We start from the raw sequence: 6,788 nt of genomic DNA, 5'->3' as shown, positions 1-6,788 counted from the left end.
TAGGAAATGGTGGGACTGGTTAGCACCTGACCTGTAGAGGCCACGCATAAACCACCGGATCACAGCTCAGCAGGTTAAGTGAAATGACAAGCCCAGCGGAGGGATCTGACTCAGACAGAGGAAGGTGAGAGTCTTCAGGGAGGAGGTAACACAGGATTAATCCCTTTGCTTTGTTGTTGTTCACACGCTGAGGATCAGACCCAGGGCCTCACTCTTGCTAGACAAGCACTCTACTACTGAGCTACACCAACAACCCCAACCAGCTTAATCTTTTATATATATATATATATAATTATACATATTATATATATATTTAAATATATATATATATATTTAGTTGTAGATGGACTCAATATCTTTATTGATTTGTTTATTTTTTTAAGTGGTGCTGAGGATTGAACCCAGTGCCTCACCCGTGCAAGGCAAGCACTCTACCACTGAGCCAAACCCCAGCCCAGCAACCAGCTTAATCTTAATGCACAAGCAGGAGTTAGCAGAAGGGGAAAACTAGCGAGGAGGGTGACCCAGGAAGAAGGAGCCACTTTTCAAAAACACAAATTGTGTTACTTCTAGATCCTGAGACTCTTCTGTGTCTCCCCCAGCTCTGAGCCCAAACAGATGAGCACACCCTGGGATGCTTCAGCACTCTGCCTTTTTTTTTTTTTTTTTCCCAGTTCTGATACTTATATCTAGTAAGGCAGCAATATAGCCAGACAGGATTATGCCTGTACTCTCAGCTACTTCAGAGACTGGAGCAGGAGGATTACAAGTTTGAGGTTGGCCTGGGGCAATTTATTGAGTCTCTGTCATAAAAAAAATTTCCATGGCTAGGCATGTACTTCAGTAGTGCAGCACCAGCCTAGTATGTGCAGTACTGAAAAAGAAAAAGAAAAAAGATTAAAAAAAAAAAAAAAAAAGCAGTGAGATAATGAAGCATTGCAGGGAGTACTATCGGATATTGTTGGGCTTGGGCTCCTGGGGCAAGAGAAAGAGAAAGAGAAAGAGAAAGCAGGCAGGAACCAGGTATGCTCAGCTGTTTGAGCTAAGAGCTATGGGAGCCATGGACGAGTCTTAATTAGGAACAGGACACAAACCAATTTGCATTTAAGAAAGATTGACTGACTGTAGAAGATGGATTTTAGGGGAGAACAGCAAAGAGCCTGAGGCAGAAAAATTCTTAGTCCATTTTGTGCTGCTATAACAGAACACCTGAGTCTGGATAATTTATGAAGAGCAGAAACTTATTGGTGCACAGGCCTAGAAGCTACGAAGTCTCAGGTCAAAGTGCTGGCATGTTTGGTGTCTAGTGAGACCATTCTGTCCACCAAGATGGTACTTTGAACACTACATCCACTACACCCATCCTTGAGGGGATCCTCACAGGGCAGAAGTCTAAAGGGCCAAGGGACAAAAGGTTAAACTTGCTCTTTTATAAATAAGGATATTAACTTCTCCTCTCAAAACTTTCACAATAGCAACCAAATTTCAACATGAGATTTTTGGTTTTGGTTTTGGTTTGTTTTGGTACCATGAATTGAACCAAGGAGTGCTTAACCACTGAGCAACATTCTCAGCCCTTTTTATTTTAAGACAGGGTTTCTCTAGGTTGCTTAGGGCCTCACTAAGTTACTGAGGCTGACTTCAAACCTGCGATCCTTCTGCCTCAGCCTCCTGAGCCACTTGGATCAACATGAGTTTTGGATCAGACAAACATTCAAACCAGGCTGGAGTTGCAGCTCAGTGTAGAGCACTTGCCCAGTATGTGTGAGGCGCTGGGTTCGACCTTTGCACCACATAAAAATAAATAAATAAAAGTATTGTGTCCATCTACAACTAAAATTAAAAAAAAAAAAAAAAAATTCAAACCATAGCAGAAATCCTCATGAAGAGTGGTGAGAGTCTACATTAAGAAACTAATAAGTACTGGTAGGGAGGAATTATCTAGACTATGACTATGATCTATGACTATGATCAGTTGGGTAATTTGTGTTCTCACCTCCCCTGCTCCAGTGCTAGGGGTTGAACCCAGAGCCACACATGTCCGGAGCCGGCAGGTCACGCCCCCTGCCTCGCCTCATGCTGAGCTAAGATGGCACCTGGCGGGGTGTGCCTCTACCTGCACACACAACTGTCAGACTATACCAGGTGCATCAGACTAGATTGTGTGGTGCTTCACCACTGGCCAACTACACTCTCTTATTCGAGTTCTGGGCGCGGACTAGGCTTGCCTTCACGCGCTTTCCCCTGATTGGTTTTTGTACTTTATATTAACTGTGTTTATTCCCCTAATAAACGAGACTTGATCAGGCTTTTGTCTTGTCTCCATTTCTCTTGTCTCTTGTCTCTCCCAATCCCCGCTCCCCCTTCCAGGTTCCCATTGAAGTCCTGCGGGTCGGGACACTCACATACGCTGGGCAGGCTACAGTCTACCACTGAGCTACATTCCCAGTTCTACAGCTGTATTTTAAAACTGTTCCAAATAGGTAGCCAAGATCCTTTTTGGGGGATAGGGGGAGAGGGCAGGGTGGAAAGCCATAGCTCCTTGCAGATAGACAGCTCCGGGCTTTTGTTCTCTGATCTCTTAGAGAGGATAGTGAAAGTAGGGCGGTGGGGAACCAGTCAGGGTGGCAGACAGAAGAGTCCAGGTTGTCTCTAGGAAGAAGCAGATCCAGATCCTTGGACATTTACTTGGGTTCAGTAAATGAAAGAAGCGCACGGGGCCACAGTCCAAAGCTAATCACTGGAGAAGTCCTGTTTTATTTTAAAAATGCACACACTTATATAGGGCTGGGAAGAGGCTGATTGGTTGGGGCATGAAATGGGGTGAGAGTTGATTGGGAGAGCCTTGTTGCTGGGGGGCAGGGCGATGGATGATTGGGTGAGCCGTGTTGCTGGGGGTCTGGGCGGGGTGTCAAGCACCGATTGGGTGCGAGTTCACGCCTGCGAAAGAAATTGTGAGGAGTAAAATCAGGAAGAGAAGCTTGGCCAGCACCATGTTGGCACCTAAGGGGGGGGGGGGTGTGACCTTATAGTAAATACTGAGTGTGGATTAGGCTCCAGGCCCCATAGACACTGTGGTGAGTAATGAAAGCCTCTGTCCTCGTTCTGCTTGCGTTCAGCAGAGGAATGGACACCACACCGATGAATCCACAAAGCGCCGCCAGGACAGAGCTGCAGCAGAACCGTGGCCCCCCAGGAACAGCACAGCCTATATCGGCAGTGCCTATGAGCCACTAAAAACTAAAGCTCCGTCCCTCTTCAGGGCCATGGGTCACCCCAAGCAGAAAGGAACCATCAAAATAATCATAGAGACTGAATTTTCTGCCAGTCAGTCCAGAGTGCAGGGGATCCAGAGGTCAATTACTATTGATTTAACAAAAATAAAGTTGCTTGAATTTTCTTTTATGCAAATCTGTGCCCTGATTCACAACTGCTGGAAGGCTTCTAGGGCACCCTGAGGTCCTCTTGGAAGGTAACCAATGGGACTGGTGGGGGAGGGCAGGTGAGGAGTCTACTGCCACCTCCTCTCCAGGGCTGAGCAGGGAATTGGCAGCAATGAGGCTCAAAATTGGAATGACGGGGAGAACAGGGGACATAAGAGGTTCTCATAAACTCATCAGAGGGGTACTGGAATCCCAGTTGCTTTTGGCTGGGTGCAGGGGCTTCCTTTAAACACTCAGCTTTTTGGTCAGTATTCCCATTAGCCCCATCAGCATCACCACCACTAACCTATAAGACATCTTTGTGAAAGTTTTAAAAAGCACTCCTCTAGGCCTCTGTGTGAATTAGCAAAAGATTCTCAGTGGTAGGCCCCTTGCCTAGACTGAGGCTCAGGTTGGATCCCCAGCACCACAAAGATAAAAACATAAGCAAACAAAATGGAAAGAAGAAAGGCAGGGAGGAGGGAAAGGAAAAGATACTCTTATCCCTGATGAACACAGTCTGCACAGAGTGGAGTCAGAGGCGGTTTCTGTCCCACTTAGCCCTCTGCTGGGAGCCTGTTACCAAAATGGTAGTGGGCAGCTGGCCCAGCCTGTGCTAGGTTTGCTGGGAAAGTAAACAGATAGAGAAATCTTAATGATTTGGACTTTGCTTTCTTAAGTACAAAGCATCCCCTTCTTCAAATACCCCAAAGCACTTATTTGACTCTTGGCAACTGTAATTTCCAGAAAATTCCCATCACCTAAGGTAAATGTGTGTCGAGATACCACTGACAAGAGGCAAGCATTCTTCACATTCACTTTCGTATAGCCCTTTCAATCCTGTCAACTCAACAGTGTACATAAAACACACACCCTGGTGGCAAAACCCTCAGAGGAGTGTGTGGGGCGGGGGAACCTCTCAGGTGCCAATGAACTTTGTCCATTTCTGGCCTCAGAGCCTCTGGGAAACCAGGTTGCAGCTCTGGTAGATATGGGGTTCAAGTTCACAGAGACCTTAGTTCAAGAAGGTCAGGAATGGGGTCAGGACAGACTCTACGAAGGCTGACATGGGCTCAAGCAGTCTAAAGCAAAGGCATGTTGCTCTTTTGCCCTCATACATCCATCTACTCATTCTTCAAACAAATGTTTATTAAGCGGCCAGATACTGAACCAGGAGATGGTGAAAAAACCACGAACAAAGAAGTTTACAGTTTAGTGAGAGAAAGAGGCTAGGTAGATTCATACAGATGAATGTAAAACCATAACTGTGATGGTACCCAGTTTGGTTGCCATTGTAAGAAACTTGAACTTTTTCCTATAGGTCATAGGGAGCCACTGAAAGTTTTGGAGCAGGGGAATGAAAAAAAAAATCATAGAATAATTATTCAAAATATTTCTTCTGAAGCAGTGACTGATCCAAAAGAATAAATATTGGATGATGGAACCTGGGATGCCTCAAATTCTACCATATAGTTGTTTCTTCTGAGTTTTTTGTAATGGTGCTCTTTAAAGATCTCAAAGACAGCCAGGTGCAGGGGTGTGTGCCTGTAATCCCAGCTACTCAGAAAGCTGAAGTAGAAGGATCCTAAGTTTGAGGTCAGCCTCAGCAACTTAGGGAGACCCTGTCTTAAAAACAAAGGAGAGCTACAGATGTAGCTCAGAGATAGAGCATCCCTGTGCTCAATACCCAGTGCCAAAATAAAAACAAAACAACAACAAACAAAAATCTCATAGAGAAATTCTGAATTTGGCCACAGCTGACAATATGGGCACAAATATTCACTGAGGAAACATGCTTCTGTTTCTGGTTCTTCACCTAGATAGCTCCTTGTCACCCAAGTTCACAATGACAGTCAGTGCAGGATTAACACATCTCTTGGTACAAGATAATGCATTCATAGAACCAGATTGGGCACTATCACCCCTTTGTAGATTTCTCTCTTCACATCAGTCTTCCTGGGTACACTCTTCCCTGAGATAGTCTAAAACCGCAATGGTTGGGTTTGTAGTTCAGTAGTAGAGCATTTACAGAGCATGAGAGCCCCTGGGTTCCATGCCCAGCATCACACACAAATTGCAAACACTTTTTAGAAAAGGTGACTAGAAGCCCCTTTATGTTACTGTTTGATTGACAACAGTGCCAAAGTACTGAGTGTTTGAGGGCCCAAGAGCTAACAAGGTTGAGGGAATGGACCAAAAAAAAAAAAAAAAAAAAAAAAAAAGAAAGAAAGAAAAAGAAAAAAAAATGCGTAAGAAAAGACAAAGCATTGTGGGAAAGACTTGGGCTTAGGAGCCATGTAGAGCTGAGAGTGCTCCCAGCTCCTCTATTTAGTAGTTGTAACTGAAGCTGACGACTCAGTCTCACCAGGATGATCAGGTACATTGGTGCGATCTTAAAGGTCAAAGGTCACAGGAGCGTGCCTGGGTGTGGTGGCTCTCACCCGTAATCCTAGCTACTCAGAGGCTGAGGCAGAAAAATCAAAACTTTGAGGCCAGCATCAGGAACTTAGCAAGACCCTGTCTCAAAAGGGGTTAGGGGGACTGGGATTGTAGCTCAGTGGTAGAGCGGTTGCTTAGCATGTGTGAGGCACTGGGTTGTATCCCTAACACGGTTTAAAAAAAAAAAAAAAGCTGGGCGCCCTGGCGCCTGCCTGCCTGTAATCCCAGGGCCTTGGGAGGCTGAGGCAGGAGGATTGCGAGTTCAAAGCCAGCCTCAGCAATTTAGCCAGGCACTTAGCAATTCAGTGAGACCCTGTCTCTAATAAAACATTAAAAAAGGGCCGGGGATGTGGCTCAGTGGTTAAACGCCCCTGGGTTCAATCCCTTATACAAAAAAAAAAAAAAAAAAAAAAGAGAGAGAGAGAGCGAGAGAGAAAAAGAAAGAGAAAAAAGAAAAAGGCAGTCCTAGGTAGGAGGGTGTTGGGTTTCCTACAGCCTCACTGGGGAGAATCAGGACCAGCAGGTGGACAGCGTTACAGGAAGAGAATTTGACTCCTTATGATAAAGAACAAGCAACCCCGCGAGATGCTGTGAGGCTAGCACGGTGCAAATGCCACATGACCACGGGGCCAGGCCATCAAATCTGGAATAGTACAAATAGCAATTTGAACCAAGCGTCGTCTGCCCAGCGATAGTTTGGCGGGAACTCCAGGACAGCGCGCTAAGGAAGTGACGTAAAGGGTCGCACACTTGACGGGGGAGGAAGTCACGTAGTGCGGAAGTGTTGTTTTGATTGGTTGTTTTTTTTAGACACGGTCCTATCGGCATCTCTCACCTCCTTTCGTTTGCGGTCGCGGCAGGTTGTGCCCTTGGTAAAGATGGCCGCAGAGGCTTCGGGTTCCACTTGCGGTCGTGCGCGAGTTTGGA

This window comes from Sciurus vulgaris (genome assembly GCF_902686455.1).
Source record: "Sciurus vulgaris genome assembly, chromosome: 1".
Classification (NCBI taxonomy): Eukaryota; Metazoa; Chordata; class Mammalia; order Rodentia; family Sciuridae; genus Sciurus; species Sciurus vulgaris.
Note: the sequence above shows the minus strand (reverse complement) of the source record.